The sequence below is a fragment of the Poecilia mexicana genome, unplaced genomic scaffold, assembly GCF_051168715.1.
Source record: "Poecilia mexicana isolate PSO_F unplaced genomic scaffold, ASM5116871v1 scaffold_1, whole genome shotgun sequence".
Lineage (NCBI taxonomy): Eukaryota > Metazoa > Chordata > Actinopteri > Cyprinodontiformes > Poeciliidae > Poecilia > Poecilia mexicana.
In genome coordinates this window covers 1027154-1049752 of record NW_028263370.1, presented here as the reverse complement: position 1 = coordinate 1049752, position 22599 = coordinate 1027154, and the positions used below count along the sequence as shown (strand labels likewise).

Sequence of the window (22599 nt, the reverse complement as noted above, 5' to 3'; positions counted from 1 at the left end):
ACAATGGCGTCTTTCGTTTCAACTGACTCTCTACAAAGTGTTTGAGTCGATTAGTGTAGCCTTTCTGCCAGATTTTTACAAAATATCAGCCACGACAATGGACAGGGGAACCAACAAGGTCATATTATCTTTTATGGACGACATCAAGGTGTTTGAGCCACGCGATGGTTGAGCTGCAAATGCGTTCGTGCACAAGCTTTGAGCCAAGCTAGGCATTCTGTACCAGATTTGGGAAATCTGTGAAATTTATTTCCATAAATACGATCAGGATACCTGACATCGCCTGTACAGATTCCCCACTGACGATGGAGAACCATTCTTATTTAAGTTCTGTCGCAAAATCTTTGATTGTGTAGATTGTGGTCTGCTAGTCCACAATCTACATTAGCATGTGTATACTACTTTAGCTTTTGTTTGTGAGACGGTCAAGCACGTGGTAGCTGCGCAGTGACGTCAAATGGGCATTAGCCAATGAAACGCGGACCCTGTGGTAAGGTCCATTATCGCGTAGAAGCCATTTGTTTGTTAAATACTTAATGAAACATTTTTACCATGTTTGATTTGTTGTGAATGACGTGGTATATTCGCAGACGAACGAGGTAATTAGTCCAAGTTTGTTGTTTATTGAACGATCAGAAACTTGGCTGTGATGCGCCAAGGCAAAGGTAAACAAAGGTAAAACAACCCGAACAGGTGATCAACTCTAAACCACTCGCACCTTTTTATTCTCCGTCTCACTTTGCTATTTAAACACACCTGTTGCCATGGCAACCGCCTGCGCTCCACAAGCCGACCAGAGATTACGTTAAAAACATTCAGTCCGTTACGATATCAGGTTTTCAGGCTTGATATTTATTTTGCGATCATTAATAAGCCTCCCTGAACACAGCGGTGGTTGACTAGTTCATTTTAAACTCCTGCTCTGCTAGTTATTTTTGGCAACGAACCGAAACGCACAGAATTGTGCAATACCTTGTTGAAACAATAATCACTGAGATTATTATTTTTGTTGTGTCATTAATTTGAACATGTTTTGTTGATTTTTTTGTTGTTTTTTTTTGTTTGTTTTGTTCTTTAACAAAGTTACGAACGTTTTGATAAGCCAGTCAGAGGAGGACGTGCTGGTCTCAGCGTCCTGGCGGCGTTCAGTTTGTCATCTAATGCCGAGATCGACTCAAACCCTTCCGCGACCAACGTATTGCACCTGCTCTAGTAAAGCACGAAGAGTTCAGAAACAATATGAAATGGGGAAAAAAAGTTATTAACTGATTAAGTCGTGTTTTAGATTTTTCTTGAAAAACTAATCAGTCACGGCTGATTAGTGGGTGGACTCATGGCTGCTCAGTGAACCCACTGATTTACCCGACCGTACCCCCCTACTTACACCCCTGCAGTTACCGTTCGGAAACTACCGAACGGTAACTGCAAGTTTAGATTTAACTGAACTACCAAAAGTTCAGTTAAATCTAAACTTGGCAACTTTTTCTTTTTCAATCGTAATAAATGTGATATTCAATTGACCTGTTATGACTCAAATTTTGGGTATCTGCCCCCCTGCTCTGCTATGTGCTGCATCGCTGTGGAAAACCTAGAGCGGCAGCGCCCGGTGCAGCTTATATGTGTATGTTTACTGGTTTAAAAAAAAAAAAAAAACTTTGGGGTTGCGGCTTATTATCCAGAAAATACGGTATTTATTTCATAAATAGTGTTATTTATTTCCTGACTTTTGTTCTGTGGAGAACCCAGAGAAGGTTATTTGATTGTGCTTTCTGGAAAACAATACATTTTTACATTTAGGCACTCCTGCAAATGTCACACTTTTTCTGTTTCACATTGACTCCGGCCCCCCACCAGAGAAGGGAAAAGTTATGTGGCCCTCACAGGAAAAAGTTTGGGGACCCCTGGTTTAAACCATTCAGACGAACACAACAGAGACACAATCAGATGACTGATTACCCCACGATAATAACTCAGGAGTAGTCCAAATAGTTTGAATGTATTTTTATTTCTTTCCTACTTACGGAAAGTTTCTGTTTATATCCTAAGTTTGTGGTGCCTTTCTATACTAAAGAAAAAGATATAAAACATCAGAAATTTCACAATGAGATATTAACATTCATGGGAAAACTTTACATAACAGACCGAGATAGGGTTGCCACCTTTCAGAAATCAAAATAAGGGACGCCCACCACGGTGCGTCGTCCTACTCTCATGTGGTGGGACGTTCGCTGCAGTGATAGACATTATTTTATGGCAGTGTTTTTTGTTTTTAAAAAGTGATCCATAGAGCAATCATTCATACATAGAGGTCGGTTAGAGTACCCCAAAATTGTACTCCAATCAGTAGTATACTTTAAATACGTTTAATTAAGCAAGTGTAAAAAGTATTTGGTAAACTACTCAAGTACTGAATAACTGATCATAACACCTGATTTAATATTCAAAATGTGTCCTCAGACAGCCAAAAATATAAAAGTTATGTGAACATTCTGGTACTGTTAAAGAATATTACCAAAATATTTATAGAAATAAGGAGTTAGGTTTGGAGGCTGGTTCTAGACCAAATTTACCACAGAGGCCAGGATAGTCAGTGTTTTTCCATGGCAACACTTGAAAAAGAATTAAACAAACAAACAAAGAAAAAGTAGTATTTCATCATTTGATATTTCATCAAATGATGAAATATTGCTCTGGGTTTTTTTGTTTTTGTTTTGTTTTTTTGAGCCAAAGAGCCACTTGCGTCTCCAGAGATCCAGGTTACAGATCCCTGGCAGATGGAAAGTGTGAATCCTATACAGCAGCTAAAAGTGCAGAACTATAATTTTTAATTCATTGTTAAAGCAAAATTGTGAAGGTTAAAAAAAGTGATCCACCACTGAGTATTAATATAAGACATGTATTTAGTATAACTTCTTTGGTAACCCGTTGGCTCCCATCTAGAACCATCCATAGCTGCAGGTCTTGGGTCTGGTGCATTAATGATACATTAAATGACCACTGAACAATGAATTCATAAAATATATCAACATTTCAAAATAAAACATACAGAAAGCCCTAACAAACCTTTTAAAGTAGGAAATATTTATGTATTTACTGTTAATCTAATGTATGATTTGTTCTTTAAATGATCATTTGTATTATTTTGGCTGATATTATTGTAGCCCGGGAAATACATTGTAACATAACCACTATGTTTGTTTGTTTTTTTTCTGTATAAAATACATTGAAGAGAAAATGTATCATCTGATTGGTATAACAGTTGCTGTTATTTCTTTGCAAAATTATTCAGAGTTTCGACTTGTAAAACTGATTTTTGGGCAGGTCATGCCCAACCATGGTGTGGCTGAGATTTAGTGTATAAAAAGGGGCGTGTGCGTCGGCGCGGGGCGGCGCAATCAGAGTGGAAGACGCTCACCGTCAGATCCGTGCAGCGGGAGACTTGAATTAATTGAACGTTTAGAACAAATAATAAATCAAAGAAAGGAGGTAAAAGGGAAGATGAAAGTTCGCCCCAGCGCCGCGGATCGTGCGCTTTAGGAGCTGGATTGGAGCTTGTGCACAGGAAACGCCGCCAGGTGCAGGAGGACGCCAATTGGCCAGAGGACGCCGACGGAGCGAGAGGACGCCACCGAGGAGGGGAGGGAGAAAGACATTCCCGGTGAGATCTGGACTTTACGTTTCTTTTTGGGGATTTTTGGTGGTACCACTCCTTTTTCTCAGTTTTTGGGGGGAGGTTTTTGACGCTTGGGAATTTTCGTTTGGATTGGGACCTTGGATTAAAAAGGAGATATTCTCCCAGGATATGGAACTCGTTTCTGGACAATATTCGTATTAAAAAGAATCAAGAAGATTTGGACATTTAACCATTTGAGTTTCTTTACTAACATGAACTAAGTGGATTAAACCTATCCTAAATTTATTTTGAGAGAGTACTATCAGGATAACTATTATCCGGATAACTATTGTTATTTATCAGGATAACTATTATTATTTTCTTAGTTCGTGTTTTTTGTAATAAATTATTGTTGCAAAAGGTCAACATAATTTCATATTTGAGTGTTTGGCTATTTATTTACTTTCTCCATTTAACTGGTGAAACATATTTTGCCTGATGCCTGTGACGTAACCCCCTTGTGTGTATTTGTAAGTTCTGCTTTAAATGGGAGCCGAATTTTACAACTTAGCCTCACAGGACACCTTAACTGGGGTTCTTAGTGTGCAGTATTTTTAATCAGTGGGAACAGACTGAACAAAGCTGTCTTGTTCCTTACTATTGTTCAAAAATCAGAACATAGATGTACCTAAACATTTGGTAAATATTCATGAAATGTGGCAGATCTCAAAAGAAAATACAATTTATCAAAGAATAGAAATACGGCAGTGGCCTCTGGCTGCACAAACAAAATACAGAGAGCTGCGTTACACCACACTGATTTAGAGCGCATGGAGTTGTGATATGACTTATTTTTATCAACACTTACATTCGACAGTAATGTCTCAGTTCACTCTTAATACTGGAGAACACCGATGATCGGACATCTTATTTTCACGTGCAGTAAATGGCCGCCCTGCACCGCACAGACAGGCTCCCTGAACCATCCGTTTCAGAAATATACCATCTTATTAAAATACTGACTGTTTATCACATGAATGAGAACATACAAACATATTTCAACAAGTGATGTATACATTTACCGATTTTCTGCTGAAACTATGACCTGCAGATAAATCACATACGGTTCCCGTCCAAGTTCATCACGTAGCATAGCAACACCGGAAGAAAACAAAATGCATTTCCTGCCCCGTTTTGGGAAACAGTAATCACTTTGAAACACTGCTCTCTGGTGGTCAAAATGTGCAGCACCTGAGACCAACTACCTGAACATATTTAAATGTGAAAAACATACACATAGGAAATAAAATTACATAACTGAAACAAAATCACTTAATAGCATTGCTACTGTAACAATAAAAGAAAACCAACACTTTGAAACAGTGCAATTATTTAACCAAAATTTACCACCCGGCTACATTATTATACATTAAATAAGCAAATAATCAAACCAATATAGTCTACTAAAAGCACAATAAGAAACTTAATCATAGCAAAATGTTACCATATCAGGGTCTGCTGTGTTCCTCTCCTGATCCATTCATACTGCAGCTCACTGCGCCACGATGGACACTTTTTTTTTAAATTGTCTGTGTTCATCCTCACTAACGTTATTCAGCCTAGGATTTGCATCTTCCCTCGCACATCGGTATCTTTTCGAAAGGTTTTACTTCTAAGGACGGTGGAGAATCGGGTCGAGAACGTTTTAAAAAGACCCGAGTTGATATCCCTTTACCGCGGCTGCGTAGTGTCCGTCTCTAGGCAACCGTGACAACAGTGTCAGTCCGTAGGGTTCTGGGGTCCTTTATGAGAATTTAGCTGACCCTAATATTTCCTGTGTTTTATTTTGGTCATTGTTACACTTAGTGCATATGTGTGATAGGCGTGTCTATCAGTGATTCTTGAGACAAAATGGGTTTTAATTTTACCATATTTTTGTCATATTATGACAAATAATTATTTGTCATATTATGCAAATATGACAAATAACGTTCTCCAAAATCCGCAGATACCTACAAGTTTCCTCCAGACATTTCCTTTCTGGTGAGTGTCTAAATTTGCTTTGTTGGTTTTGTGTCATAATGTTGTTCTATGATTTTGTCCGAGTGTTCTTACGTTCAGTTTCTGTTGTTTAGCTCGGGCTAATATTGTTTATGTAGCATAGTCCGAGTTTTGTCAGTGGACATCGAGGTTATTACATTATTGTGAAGTAAACTATTTTACTAGTGTTATCAAATTTACAGCTTTAATAGCGATGTGTTCTGATATGTCCTCTTAAAGGCAAACCGACGTATGAAATGGATGAGCTCAATCCTGACTGGGGTCCAGTGCTGAATGTGGGTCACTGCGAGGTAAACGCCACAACATCGGACCGACATGGGCGTCAATTAAAGAGGCGATACAGCAAAACCATCAACAGGTTACTGAGACTGATTTCATTATTTACCCCAGAAGAGGTAAATAATGAAAACACAGTAGCAGAGGCAACAGAAGAGGAGCAAGTTGGAGAGGCTGAGGAGGAAGGAACCCCAGGAGAGCAGCTCAGCAAGGCTGCAGACTCTGAAGAGGAACAGGAACCATTTGTGTTGAAATACAGTTGGAAGTGGCTGTTCTCTCATTTAATAATTTAATGTATTAAACATTCATGAATCGTTTGATTCAAGCACTTCAAGTTGCATGTAAACGTGAAGAAAAGAATCACATTTTAAGTAACAATTTGATATTTAAATATTCAGGTAATAAACATACATGTAATGAGATTATATTTTTAAATAAATATTTTATGTGATTAAAGTAAACAATTATATAATCAGACATCTGTCAAGACACTGGGTTTTTGGGTTTGTTTTGCTTTTCATTTTATTAACTTTGTGTTTCAATTCACTTAAGTGGTTCATGGTATTTAGTGTAGTTAGAATAATATTATTGCTTTTCCTTGTTTGTCTGAGTCCATGTCAAGCCTTCTTTAATGACTATAGTTTAATTCTATTTTATCCTTCTAGTTATTTCTTATTTCAGCCTCCCTGCAGGGTTTCTAGTAATGTTTATTTCTTAATTTGATCACCATAGGTTCAGTTATTGTTCCATGTCTGAGTCTTTATCTTTCTGTGTCATTCTAGTTGGGTTATTTCTTTGTTTAGATCTTCTAGTTTCTCTTGCTCTGTGTTCCTTAGTTCTTATTGTTAGATCAGCCTTGTTTCTACATCCACATAAAGTAAGTCCACTGCCTGCTGCATTTGTGTCCACCGCCACATCATGACACAAACCAGATGAAAGAGCCCATCTTTAAACATTTAATGTGCAATTAAACAATAAAGGTGACAAATTTTATGAAATAGACCACACTTTAATAAATATTTGTTGTATTTAACATATTTCAGGTAAGTGAACATGTAATGACATAGATCCTGGCCTAGAATTTTATGCAATTGAACATTACGGGTAACAAATGATGATCATCTGAGGTAATACATTTTATGAATTTTCTTTTTTTAAAAAATATAATTCTGGTTAAAAAAGGGGTCAAATGGAATAAAAATATGCCTAATCTATAGTTTAATAGAATAATTGTACACAGATTTTGAGTTAATAGGTTACATGGCCTACAAGCTAAGAAAAATAAAAAAATTTGACTGCAGAAATAGCTAAAAAATATATAAAAGGTGTTCAAATGTAATAAAGGTGAGTGTGCCTCATCTATACAATCTAGTAGAACAATTTCAAGCAGATTGAGTTAATGGGACACAATTTGGAAGCTACTGAAGAAAACATTTAATATTAAAATTATTGAATATGACTTAAAATTTTAATAGAAGATAGTGTGCCTCGTGTAATAGCATGAATGTCCACTTTTTGGTATCAGTTGGTCACAAGACAAAGCATTTATGCACAGGAGTGTTCGGAAATTGACAGCAGCAATGTGAAACTCCGAGCGCTTGTGGAGAGACTTAAGAACAGCTGGCCGAAATTAGCGTTCATAAATCGGATCAACCTTGAGCTGAACGTCTCTTACTCCGTGGAGCTCGGTTTATCCAGTATCCAACTTGAAAACAACTTTACTGCGGTTGGTAACACAATGAAAACACCGGTGTTCTGAATAGTTTGTTTTGGTCTGTGGACCCCAGACATGGCGCCGAGCGACGAAAACGTCATATCCTGTGACGTCAACTCCAAAGCTCTATTGATATTAGCTAGTCATTTTTTAGCTAACATTACCTGCATCCAACAGCTTTACTCAACTCAGTCAGTTAGTTTGGAGGGGAAAACTGTGAAAAGTTCTTTGCGTTTTGCTGGTTTGCTGCCGTGATTCTAACACAAACCTACGTAGCTCCGCACAGCAGCAGCAGGTCTCCTTCACAGGTGTAAACCCAGCGCGAGCGTCGTAGCGCTCATGTTGCGTTTAAAGGCGGCTCGGAAAAACAGTGTGCAACATGTTAACAACGGATTAAACAGTTTTAACTGCTGATAAAGTGACAGAGGACACAAATATGGGAAGTGTGGAAGCCTCTAATGTATCAAATTGACATAGGAATAACAGAGAGTTGGCCATTCTAAGGTAAAAACCCAGCGCATACAGTGTTCATGTTTTGTTTTTTTTTTCATCCAGACGGCTTCCCGCGCCCCCCCTGCAATGAGGCGCCTACAGTTTGGGAACCTCTGCATTTACCTAACACCAGGATAAATGCAATGTACATTATGCAGCAAAGGAAATTAGAAGATCGGACATATATTCATTATGGAGATGATCGGTTTTGGACAGGCGATGTGCCTCATACACAGGGAAGAAGCTTTTTATTTTTCTAGCTTTGCCAGCAAAGTCGTTAGCTAGCAGCTAGCTAATAGCACAACAACTGCAGCCTAATGTCTGTATGATAAAAATACTGAACAGTTTTTCCTCACCTGGCTGTCTCCTCCCGCTCAGTAGTTCTTCAGAGAAAGGCAGACATAGAGGCCTGTCAGTGTCTGTTGTATCTCATTACCTCTCTGCTTAAACCGCTGAAGCAGAAACGATACTACAACGTTTTCCGTTATCTGACAAGTAGCAAGTCTACTCCACTTTATTCACCAAAAACGTTTATATATATATATATATATATATATATATATATATATATATATATATATATATATATATATATATATAATTCACCAAAAACTGTTCTGTAATCTGGAACTGTTCGCTATGCTGAGCTCCAATTAGTCGCCTTATCTCACTGCGCAAGAGACAACTGCGTCATGCGTCACGGGCAAAAGGTCAAAGGTAACAAGGTGACCGGAAGGCTTATTATGTTGTACAAAAAACCAAAACAAAACAAAAAAATAATTTTAGTACATGTTATTATGTGTCAGAGGAGGGCTTTGAAAATAATACCAACAAAAAAAAATTGACTAAAAGGGCACTTTGGGGCAAGGAGCAAAAAGGGCAGGTGCTCAAGCACCCCCAGCACCCACCCCCCTCTGCACCTGCCTGCTAGGAGAAGACTACGAACCATATGCAGTTCGCACAGACTTAGGGTGGACCATTGTTGGAGGCTTCACACTATCACTCGATGTAACAGAGTCAAGTTTGTGTCACAGAGTCACAGTAAAGGAATTAACCCCAGTGACTCCCTTGAATGGGATTAATGTGCCAAAGTCAGATTTCAAGGACATGGAAGGAAGTGACAATATGATCTCAAAGGAGGATCTCATGTTTTTGGACATACTCAAGGAAGGAAAAAGAAAAAATTAACAAGGATACTGATGCCTCTACCATTCAAACACAGGCCACACTTAATTGACAACAGAAAGCTTGCTGAAATCAGACTCAAACACTTAAAAGAAAGGTTCAACAAAGAGGAAAGCTGCAAAAGAGACTACATAGCTTACATGAAGGACATCATCAAAAGGGATAATATTGAAGAAGTACATAATGAAAGGAAACAAGGAGAACAATGGCTTATTCCTCAACATGGGATTTATTACCTCATAAACTATGTGCTGTGTTCAATTGTGCTGCAAAATACAATGACACAAATCTAAATGATCATCTTCAAGGGACAGCCCATGTTTCAACTGGAACAACCCCCTGCCAAAATCACCGAAAGCAAGGTGGGAGAGCTGGCATCATGGTTTTACCAACCCAGACAAGGAGGAAGAGCAAATAAGGTTTGCAGTGATCCATTTCCAGAAACTAATCAGAGGAAGAAATAGTAAATATAAAGACAAAGAAAATCTTCTGGATCTCATCAGTGAGCTAAGGAAAGTTCATGGGCTGCAGAGTAATGTTTTGTAGACATTAATGAACTTTGTGTAGTATATGGTTGACTTCTGGTTTTTGATTTGATACTTTTATTTTGATGAGAGCTTCCGCTGTTTGTGTTGTGCAGCGCCAGCTTGGCAGCAACAGAAGGAATGGAAGATAAGTTACAACAGTGTTATAAAAACGTATCTTGTTTTTAGGTATGTTTATTTTGTAAGTAGGATATTTCTAATATTGATCAGTTGTAATTGTGAATTTGTTTTATTGTAATCAAATACAGTATAGTTCTAAGATCGGTTGATATTGTTAGTACTGAACGTTATTCTCAGTTTTCAAACGTTACGGATGTAAGAGCGTGTTTTGTAGCTTACTGTCTTTTTGTGTTTGTACATACAATTCTTGCGGTGAAACTCACTGTTCATCAGTAAAGCGAAAATTCTTAATTTGAGGGTGGGGGGTTAAGACACTAATCTTACATTAAACATTTTCTCCAAATTTATGAGAAAATCTTCTAAAAAGCCCAGAACAACCTGACATAAGGAAAGTCAAGGAGAGATGGATGGCTATGCAAACAGGAAAGCTTTTCTCACCAGAGCATCATCAATGTGTGGATGTTTGCAGTCAGACAGATGAAGGGGCCAATGTGACTCAGGATTGTGGGGCGCTTTTAAGGCTAATTCCACATTTGAAAGGTGTTATCATGAGCGAATGGATGTTTTGGATGACCTCACCCAGGAAGAAACCTACTAATTAATGTCTGACACAAACACACACAGCAGAATGGGACACAGCAAAAATCTGTCCTATTTTTCTGTGGGACACACACTGGCCCACAGCAGAATGGTATTGGCATTAAAAATAAAATCACTGTTTCTACATTGAGTCATTTTCAGGCTGTGGTCACATATTCTGTTAGCCCACATGGCCTTTATTGATTCACTAATCTGAACATTCTTAAACCCTCATATTGATGTTTGGCTCTCTTCCTGTATGCCTGCATGCTTAAATAGCTTTTCCGTTTTCCTGTTTGAGAGCCTTTGTCTTCTGGAAGAAGTCAGTTAGTGTTGCTCAATTTTACACCAAACAAGACAGCAAGGAAAATTTAAACAAATTCTCTCAATTTCATTTGTAAGTCATGCAGCCCTTTTTCCCCTTTTTTCTCAAATAGTTAGGTGAATCTACTCAGCAAGTAAAGTTAAGAAAAATCACATGAGAACAAAATCTTTAGTAGCACTCATTAGCACTCAGATAGCCATGAGTTACTACAGGAACAGAAGAAAAAGCCCAACATCAACAACAAAAAAATTCTGCTTTATTTGTTGAATGCACTAATAATTGTTATGGTTTTTATTTTGGTTTTGGACAATAAGTTTCAAGTTTTAAGTAAGTACATGGGTCATTAACATCTCCAACACGTCATTCAACCCGTGCCAGTAACTAGCCTTTGGAAAAAAAGATGCTTTGGAGATAGTGATCGGCAATTACTGATCACATACTTTTTCACGGAAATTGGTCGATCATGATCAGTGGCCAATTGATCGGCACACCTCTACTCTTATTTATGCCACTCTACCAGCATGCAGCTCTAGTCTGTGATGGTTGCAAGCAGTGAGTAGCGCTGCTCTCCGCTGACAAACTACATCTTTAACAAAATAAAATAATTATTTACGTCGAGTGTCCTTTGGGTTGAAGTAAAACATCGTCTTACATATTATATGCATTATTTTTTTTTTCACTTTTTTGAGGAAATCCCAAGTCGTTCCCTGACCAACTGAGAAACCGTCTAGTGCAGGAGTGTTCAAACTTTTTGAGACCAAGATCTACTTTTTCTCTCACCAGTCACCTGAGCTCTACCACATAATACAAAGTTATAACAGTCGTAAATTAAACTTTACTGTCTTATTTTATATGCTAATTAAAGTGATAGAAAATCTAATGCAGTGACTTCCTCATGAGATTTCTGACACAGGGAGGTGTCAAGCAGTTATGGTTGATCTGAAATTTGGTTTTATAATCTAAATGTGAGGCTAAAAGGAACCGAAGAGCACCGTTTAAAATTAAAAGCGCATCCTATGAAGTTGGGATATTTTTCCTCCAACAACAGGTTCTAGAGGTGTCACCGCAAGTCAGATGTTGGACTGGATTTTATTTCAATGTCATTTATGAAGGTAAACTCCTCATTTTCAACAGCAAAGCTGTGCAGGTTGAAAAATGTCATTTTGGAGAAAATCTCATCAACATCAATATTTCCATTAAATAGGAGACAAAAATAATTAGCAACATGTTTGATAGCACATCTGGGCTGCAGTTGATTTTGACTATCTCTGCTCCTCAGGCTGTCCATCCACACTGAGCTATCCTAGCTCTGATCTTCTTAAGCATTCTGTCTCTCTTCACCTCTTCCAGTGGAGCCAGCTTGATCCCCCCCATCTGACTCAGCCTTTCTGTCTTAGTCTTTCACCTTCATTGCAGCAACCTAGCCTACCACTGCATAGAAGATGGAACTTGCCACTGGTGACTCAGAACATGAGGTTTCCTCCTGCAGATTCAATTCAATTCAAAATGTAAAAATGCTTTATTAATCCCAAAGGAAAATTAAATATTGTAACTCATTAATTTAGATTCTTCAAAGAGTTACTGAAGATCATGATGACTGTTGGCAGGAAAGATCTTCTGCAGCGGTCTGTATTGCACTGACTCTGAAGAAACCTTTGACTGAAGATGTTCTGCTTTCCCAAGACAGCCTCATGAAGAGGATACCTGTCAAGTATCCTGTTTTGGCCAGGAAACTACCATTTTTTACCCCCCCCCCCCCCCTTACCCCGTGCTTCTGTATTATTCCCCAGAGCAGAACTAGCCTTCTTTATCAGGCTGTTGAAGCTTTTTAGGTCCCTGGCTCTGATGCTAATCGATGAAAAGATGACGCTCTCAACAACAGACTTATAGAAGATCTGCAGCATCTTGCTGCAAAACTTGAAGGATCTTTGTGGCGAGGTTCTATTATGACTCGGACAAACAAGAATGACTGACCTAGGCCGGAGATCACTTTAGTGAAATTTATTATGCTTTTCTTCAGGTGAACAAAGAGGAGAGGTACAGAATATATACAAAGGACATCCAAGGCAGGTTAAAACAGACAAACAGTAGTACCATCAGTGCAAGAGTCCATCACCTTCAGTGTGACTTGTCAGGAGTCTAACCATAGACTCCCTGTGGTGCAGAGTCCTGCTTTTAAAGCCTGTGGTTTTAAAAGCAGGACTCTGCTTTTAAAGCCACAGCCTGCTTTAAAGGCAGGCTGTGGCTGCCTTTAAAGCAGCCACAGCCTATGACACGGACTGCATAACAAAGTCCCAGCTCGTGACAGCTCCTCTGTCACAATCTTAGCTTCCTCAAGAAGTCCAGTCTGCTTTGTCCCTTCTTATAGATGCTTCACTGTTGATTCTATAGTCCAGTCTGTTTTCCAGATGAACACAAAGGTATTTATATTACTCAACCACCTGCACTTCTTCTTCCATGACGGAAATAGAGTTTGATCTAAGTTTTATCTGCTTTTTATGAAATTTGTTTTATTCATGATTAAGATGAGATGATTGTTCCCACACCTTAACACAAAGCGGTCCACCAGCTCTCTGTACTCAGCCTCTTGTCCATCTCTGATAAACCTGACAACTGCAGAGTCATCTGTGTAGAAGACAGAAGTCAGACTTGTGCTGGACGTCTGAAGTGTACAGAGAGAAAAGGAATGATGAGAGTACAGTGCCCTGCGGTGCTCCTGTGTTGCTGACCACCTGGTTAGACACAAAGTCCTCCAGTCTCACAAACTGTGGTTTGTTTGTGAGGTAGTCATAGATCCTGGTAATTGTTGAGGCCTCCACCTGTGTCTTCTGGAATTTCTCACAGAGCAGATCAAGTTGAATTTTGTTAAATGCACAAAATAAGTCAAAAACATGATCCTCATAGTGCTGCCTGCTTTGTCCAGATGACAGTGGGTTTGTTGAAGTACGTGTATAATGGCATCATCAACCCCAACTCCACGGCGAAAAGCAAATTGCAAGGGTTCTTGATGTCTTTGTCTGCTTATTCGGGTGGGCCAACAATAGTCTCTCCAGGACCTCTTGTTGCCCTGATATCCCACATTCATGATGTGGGATATCAGGGCAACGAGTCGTTGATGACTGATGGGTGAGTTTTCTTATGTACCAGAACCAGGCAGGATCTCTTCCACAACAGTGGAACCTTGTCTTGGGACAGGCTAATGTTGAAGAAATGTTGCAGAATCCCACAGAGCTGCTCTGCATAGGCCTTTAAGAGTCTGGGGCTGACACCATCCGGACCTGCAACCTTGTTCTGGTTAAGTCTCTTCACCTGACTTCTAGATACAGAGGAGAGGGGAGTAGCAGCATCTCCTGATTTGGTTGAAGACAAATTTATGCTCAGTTCATGACTGACGTGGAAAATGAAACATCTGAGATTTGACAGGAAAGCAATGGGTCACAGGAAGGTGGAATGTCTGTATGGCTGGAGAGACAGGAGAGGATGATGATGATGAGCTTGTTCCTGAGCTGAACTGGTTGAAGAATATGTTCAGTTAATTTGCTCTGTCTAGGCTTCCATCTATCTGATCCTCCTTTTGCTTGTAGCCTGTAATCTTCTTCATCCCTGAACACACATCTCTGATATTGTTCCTCTGCAGTTTGTTCTCCAGCTTCTTCCTGTACTTCTTCTTTTTGTTTCTAATCTTGACTTTGAGCTGCTTCTGTATACGTCTCAATAACTTCCTGTCTCGTTTCCTAAAGATTTTTTTTTCTTGGTTAACAGTTCCTTTAGGTCACTGGTGATCCAGGGTTTGTTATTCGGGAAGCATCTCTCTGTTCAGGTAAGGATGATGGTGTCCACACACTCTGCATGAAAAGGGGGATTTTTGACAGTTCCTGACACGTAGCGCTGCCATTCGCTTTGAGATTGAGGGCCATTAGCATTTTTTGTCAGAATGGTAAACTGTAGGGAACTGCCAATAACTGACGCATACTTTGTGTCTTGGTAATTCCCCACCATCCCCCGCCCCTTGGACCCAGGAGAGGCTTTTATATTTAAAAGAAGTTGCTGGGAGCCATACAAATGCAAATCAACTATTCAACACTGGTCTTCCTGACCTCCATGATCTTTCGGAGATGTAAGTACATCTTGGTGTTGCAATGCAATGGGCCAAATTTTGAGAAATTTGTAGGTACCATTCTGCTATAGGAGTATATCATGAAGAAGTATGATTGGAGAAAGAATACTCAAATAATGATCTATCTTATCAGGTAAACTATATCTTACATGTGCTTTAGGAGCACTAAAAAACTTAATTGACAATGTAAAAACAAAATATTCAGGACTGCATACAGTAGGCCGTTGTTGAACATAATTTTACTTCGACATTCCACCCATCTGTAGATTTATCATTGCATAACTTAATCAAAAATAAGAAAAAAAAACATGTTCCAGAGTGGTTCCTTGTATAAAAAATATTTTTGTTAATTTTGAAAGTAATATTACACTCTAAAATGCAATACCTATTACATATTCTTACTTAAATTAGGTTTGTATTAGGGTTGCCACCAGTCCCGTAAAATACGGAATCGTCCCGTATGTTACGTCCCGAATTGAACAGATACGGGACGCTATTTGTTCCGTATTTCTATAAATGTCCGATAGACACGCCTATCACACACATATCAACACTAAGTGCAACAATAATGATCAAAATAAAACACAGGAAATATTAAGGTCAACTAAATTCTCGTGGCGGGAACGAAAGGACCCCAGAACGCTACGGACTGACGTTGTTGTCACGGTTGCCTAGAGACGGAAACTACGCAGCCACGGTGAGTTGCTATCAACCCGGGTCTTTTTAAAAGGTCTTTGACCCGATACTCCACCATCCTTAGAAGCAAAACCTCTCTTAAAGATACATATGTGAGAGGGAAGATTCAAATCCCAGGCTGAATAAAGTTCGTGATAATGAATAAAGATAATAATAACAACAACAAAAAAAAGTCCATCGTGGCGCAGTGTGATACCAGATAGAATGAATCAGGAGAGGAACTGCAGACCCATTAGCGGTTCTCAACGTGGGCGGTACCGCCCCGGGGGGCGTTCAGAGGACGGCAGGGGGCGCTGGCGGAAATTTTTACAAAAGGTGGGCGCTGGGATTCCTTTGGGGGGCGTTTGGTCAATGTAGCTCAAAGTCTAAACTGGTATTGTTGTGCATATAAGGTATAAACCTTATATGCACAACAATACCAGTTTGCTAAAACTGTATTGTGTAACATTAAAACATGCCTGTGTGATGCCCACTGATGTGTACCCACAAAAGTGGAAATAAAAGGTTAATGATGATGGGTGCAGTAACGGTGTTTCATGGGTGGGGGGCACATGGGGATTCAGAGCTGCCTGTTGCTCTGTCGTTTCTCATAAGTTGAGAAAATGGAGTAACACACAGACTGCGTCTCCCGTGTGCTCACTCAAATGCTGTTTTTCAGGTGAGGATAACCCTCAATGTTTATGTTAAAGTATTTTATTATTCTATACTGTTTGGGAAATGTTTGGGAAAATGTATAAATGGGTTGAGAGAGATAGGATGGGTTTTGTTGTGTTTCGGGGTCAGCAGCGGCTGGAGGAGGTAACCAGCAGACCGTGATGCTAGTGGGTTAGCACTGTAGCGGCGGGAAAGAGCGGGCTAGTGGGGATATGTATGTATATATGTATGTATGTATGGAGTGAGTGTTGTACTGTTTTCAGGTTCCATGGTTTGTTCTGGACAGTTTTGGAGGTTTAGGCAGTGATTTAATGTATTCACTTGAAGTGTTTAGCGTTCAAAGGTATTTATGCCAGTGCAGTAGCTTAATATACATGCCCATGAAATGTCGCCGTGTGTGATTGGGTATGCATGTAGAGTGCAGTGAATTGAAGGTATATGTTACCATCCATGGAATTGTGAAGAAATATGTTTGAGTGAATATGTCTAAATAGGCTATAAATACAGTGAATCGCTGAACTGTGAACTGGGATGTATTGATGGTGGAATGAGCTGGTTTGTTTAATAAATAAGTTGAGAAAATGGAGTAACACACAGACTGCGTCTCCCGTGTGCTCACTCAAATGCTGTTTTTCAGCTTCATCATCGGCTGCTAACGGGTCTGGAACCCTGGTACCCGTTACACCTGGCTGCAACTGTATCGATGGCAGCTCTCCTTCTCCTCCTCTTCAGTGTTTGTAGCTTCTTGGCGCAGCTCCGCTCCTGCTACTGGTAGCGTTTTACCGGCTGATGACGTTGCTGTGATTCACTTTGTCTGGTATTTTGTACAAATGTTTTGGCAGTTCTGTGATCATGTCAAAGCAGCAGCTTGTAAAAAGTGTTTTATTTTCGTTTGAAAGCTGCCCGCTTCCATGGAAGGACAACAGAAAATCGCTCTTATAAACATGTAAAATCACGATACCCTCACTTTGTATCCCTCTGAAAAATGAACCCATTTAAATAAAGAAATCCCTCCATGGGTGATGCCACGATAGAGAACTTTCATTTTATAGCGTTAACACCGGTGCTGTAAGTGGTCCGGTATGAAACGGGGGTGATGGAACAACGGTACCACAGCACTTTTAAATTTCAATAATCGGAATACCGCAATTGTTTCCGTTGATTTAAAAGGTTTCAGTCTGGCTTTTCCCCATCGATACGTTTCCCAAACCTTCGCACCATAGGGGGTTAAAAAATAAATAAATAAATAACGACGCGCACATTGCGCAAAACTCTGAAATAGGAGAAGCGGGACATAAAACGGAGCGACGAACTAGATGTGAATTATGGCATAAAAACGGAGAATCCGACGCTGAACAGTGAAAAATCAACACATGATGTGAAACACATGATGATTAGGCGGCGCAGCAGGTGATGAGTGAAGATTACTGGTGGTGAGCGTCAATAAACGATCAAATAAATCTAGCAACAGGAAAGAAACTAAAGTGGATATAGCAATAAACCAAGAGAGGATAATACTAATCAAAGGAAACTAAATGTAAATGAATGAAGAACAAAATGCAAGAATAAACTAAGAAACTAAAGTAAATACAGAGGAATAAACTTGTATGGCAAGACCTTTTGAGCAATAATTAATACAGAGGACTGTATGACAAGAATAAACAGACACTATTTCCAGATAAAAGGTAAAGTAATATTGCTGAAGTGCCATGGATTTGTTGAGACCACATCTGGTGCTGAGAATAAATATCTTACAGGCCATAACAGTAAAGAACTTATCACTTATTTATGTTTTTAATTAGATTTGATGTATTTATTTCTTCAATATTATTTTTCATGTCAATGTTATTGTCATGAGGCTGATGACTCCATGACACTTTCAATTTGACTCATTAGGATTTGATTTAGAACCAGATTTGTTCTTTGTAATTTCTGTCCAGTGTCATCACATTAAGATATAATCCATGTTTCTGTCTCATATTTGTATGGCATTAAAAGGACCTGGAACTTTTGTTTTTCCACTGAAAGCTCTGGTACCGAGCCAGCCGATGTTATACGACATAGCGTGCAGAGCACTGTCATTTTGCAAATAGTTCAAAGTTTAAACTGGCATGTTGAACATCTTATCTGGTCATTTTGTGCAAGATTTAGCAACTAGAAAATGGCACAAAATAAGAATTTTTTTCCACTCTGATTGGCTGCTGTTAGGCCTACTGATTTTAAGTTGAATGTTCATTGCATTTTTCGTAGACACCTGTGAAAATAATTTCTATTCCCATGGCTTTTTTGTTCTTTGGGAAATTATTTTTGATGATAAATACAGAAACAAGCATAAAAATCAAAACATCTACAATAGTGATAGTAATATTAATAATAAAATAATAGTCAGTGCAAAGTAGCCTACAAATTCTTTGGTGGGGGTCAGTGAGGGACCTGGATAAAGGCTAGGGGGGCGCTGGCCCAAAAAAGGTTGAGAAACACTGCTTTAGAGCCTAAAAGAACCAGAAATAAGCATCTCTTCATCCCTCATATCATATCATATCCTGAGGCTGATATGGTAACATTTTGCTATGATCTTATTGCGTTTTTAGTCGACTATATTGGTTTTATTATTTGCTTATTTAATAATAATATCAGGCAAAATAATACTAATGGTCATTTAAAGAACAAATCATACAAATAGATTAACAGTAAATACCTAAAAATTTCCTTCTTTAAAAGGTTTGTTAGGGCTTTCTGTATGCTTTATTTTGAAATGCTGATATTTTATAAATTTAGTGTTCAGTGGTGATTTGATGTATTATTAATACACCAGACACAGACCTGCAGCCCAGAGGCGGTTCTAGATGGGGGTGAACGGGGTACCTAAGAAATTATACTAAATACATGTCTTATGTTAATACTCACTGGTGGATTTTTTAACCTTCACAATTTTGAATTAACTATTCTAGTGCTGCACTTTTAGCACACTCACTTAATATATCAAATGATGAAATATTGCTCTGTTTTTTTTTTTTTTTAATTTCAAAAACACCACCTTGGCCCTCATGGTGAATTTGTTCTCAAACCAGCCTCCAAACCCAACTCCTTTTTGTATAAATTTTTCTGGCAATATTATTTAAAATAACCAGAATGTTCACATAACTTTTATACTTTTGGCTGTCTGAGGACACATTTTGAATATTAAATCAGGTGTTATGATCAGTTATTCAGTACTTGAGTAGTTTACCAAATACTTTTTACACTTGCTTAATTAAACGTATTTAAAGTATACTACTGATTGGAGTACAATTTTGGGGTACTCTAACCGACCTCTATGCATGAATGATTGCTCTATGGATCACTTTTTAAAAACAAAAAACACTGCCATTAAATAATGTCTATCACTGCAGTGGACGTCCCACCACATGAGAGTAGGGTGACGTGCCGTGGTGGGTGTCCCTTATTTTTATTTTTCAAAGGTGGCAACCCTAGTTTGTATGCTTTACTCAAGTCTCACTAAAATTGTTTATTCTGAGCCGCAACATTAGTGTTAGGATGCTCGTATCAGTGGGTTCGCGATGGAGAAATGTTGCTGTGCAGAGGTGTACACCGGTGTGTTAGAAGCATGGCACAAAACTATTAAAAGGCAAAAATCTTTTCACAGTTTTTTTTTTCTAAACAAACCGAGTAAGTAGATTTTAGCTAGTTAACGACAACAAGTCATGTTAAGCAAGTTAATAATAGGCTACTCATTTTGTTATTTTTCTTCTGAGATTTGTAGTAGTGGTTACATTTATTTGAGTAACTTTGGGGGAGCACTGTACTTTTTCACTTTTACTACTAGGAGTAGTAATAGTATGAACTATTGATACTAATACTTGAGTAGACTGATTTTGCAAAAAAAAATAGACTTCAGTGATTGGAAACATTATATTCTTAGACTTATGCAACATATGAGCAAATGTTTATGCAAATCTGAGCATAATTTCTCTGCATTTTCTACATGTCAAACAAAATGGGTACTTTGAAAGTTATACGCTTGCTTATGTATTTATATTAAATAAAATGCCCGTTTACTGTGCCGCCCCAAAATCTGCAAAATTCCTCTGGAGGCAGGTTTGCTTGTTACTGTTTTTGCAGAGTTCACCAGAGTGGAGGGTGGGATCTCCTGTGCTGCCTTCAAGTCTGAAAAGGAGTCGTTGACAATGCACTTCTCGAGATTCATCTCCAGACTGAAAAGTTGAAGGAAATTCTGCAAGTTTTTAATTTATATCTTGTTCAGCTGGATGCGCACACATGCACATGACTCCTCCTGACATCCTCTCATTTAAAATAACCAGCCAGTTTGATGCTGTATTAAAGGACGTTAAGTCATATTTCTTGGGTGGGGGGAATTTGTATTAATGATATTTGGTGATTGATGAGACTGGAAAAAACACAATTGAAATAGTGAATGATTGAGCAACAGTCTGTGGCATTAATATAATAATCAGCAGATAGCAGGTTGGAAAATTGCCTTTGCTCCATTAGCTGTACTTGAATTTTGATGGTTGTAACCATCAAAATTCTAATCAGTTTTAGTCAGACAACAAATAAGGGTGAATCATTATTTTATGCCACTTATTGTGAAAAAATGTGATTTAGTTTCTTCAGAATATGCTTGTCCTTATGTTTATTGTTTTTTCTACTTGTAGGCCAGTGATGTTGCCAGGCGGTCTGCTGTCCTGCAAAGTCTCTGTTTTCCTCAAGGACGATGAAAGAGTTTTACAATGTCTCTTGTATGTATTGCTATTCCGTTTGTCAGAGGTTGTGAAAAAAAAATCAAAACTTCACCTCATTCTTTTTTTTTTAATTTGTACTTTTCTTATCCACAGAACTCAGATGCCATGGCAGACTTCATCCTGGTTCCTGTTGGGTTATTGACTGCTAAGTATATCGTTTTGTTAAAATAAAACATTGAATCTTATGAACTTAACCCTCTGGTGCATAGCGGTCACTACAGTAGACAGCTGTTTAAAAGTCATTGTTTCCTAAATGCAGTGGTTTCTATGGTGGAATTGCATATCAGTCCTTAGAATCCTCTCTACTGCTCCCCTCCATTGCGGTTAATTCAGTGGCAAGATGTTGTAACTACAAGTTAATGTCATTGGAGTCCAAGATGGCTGGCAGACAGACACACTTGATGACCACTCCTGGAATATCTTCTCATCCTTCTATTCTAGGAGAATCTTAGAGGTAAAAAAATATGCCGAAACGCAGGAGTATCTAAGTAACAATATTATTAACTTAGTTTGGAAAATTTTATTTCACATAAGTAGGAAATTGTGATTAATTTTACGCCTGAATTTCAAATGTCTGCCTATATAAATCTTCCTTATTTTAATTGTAAGTAGTTCTTTAAATGTCCTGTGAGATGATATACTTACCCATGTATCCATAACAACTGGAACTTTCAATATCCAGCAAGTCGTTTTCAAAATTTACCATCTATTAAACGAGGGATCAACATGGTCATGGGGTACATTCAGTATCCTAAGACACGGATGTACTGGTCCAGTGAGGATGGCCTTCGTCTTGGAATAATTGCAGATGCTATGTCTGTAAACAGATATGAGCAAATTCTGAGTTATCTGCACTTTGTGGATAACTATACCTACCTACCAGCCAGCAAACACAGACAGGCTCTTTAAAATAGCACCAGTGCTAAGTACACTTCAGAAAACATTCCTGGCGGCAGCAAGCCCTGAAGAATTCCAATCAACTGATGAGCAAATCATTCCCTTCAAAGTCCAACTGTCAATCAAGCAATACATACCAAAAAAGCCCAAACCCTGGGGAGTGAAAGTGTGGGTCTGGGCAGGGTCCTCAGGTTATATGTACAAATTTGAAGTGTACTAGGGCTCAGCAATTAGGGGTCAGAGCAGTGGTTCGGAAATGGCTGGAGATGTAGTGATGCGCCTTTGTGATGACATAAATTACAAAAACCACAAGGTGTCTTTTGACAACTTCTTCTGCAGCATTCCACTCCTTGAGGCCTTGAAAGACCTAGGCATCTATTGCCCCTTTTCCACCGGCTCGACTCGGCTCGGCTCCACTCCGCTCGCTTTCCGAGCATTTCCACCGGCTCTTTTACGGAGTCGGCCCTGGTTTGGTGGGTGACGCAAGCTTCGCTGCTGTTCACTGATTGGCCGAGAGCATGGAAGGACGGAGCAGCAAAGAGAGAAGAAAAACGAAGGCGCA

General features: G+C 38.9%; 1 protein-coding gene and 1 long non-coding RNA gene across 2 annotated transcripts in view; one reads left to right on the top strand and one right to left on the bottom strand.

The window, feature by feature from the left end:
• Positions 1–22599, bottom strand: part of gna12a (guanine nucleotide binding protein (G protein) alpha 12a) — a 106449-nt gene that overhangs the window by 63183 nt on the left and 20667 nt on the right. The window lies entirely within an intron of this gene.
• On the top strand, positions 5526–6427 carry LOC148161012 (uncharacterized). The gene is made up of 2 exons (XR_015763783.1): positions 5526–5656; positions 5894–6427. It is a non-coding gene; the product is annotated as an uncharacterized LOC148161012 (long non-coding RNA).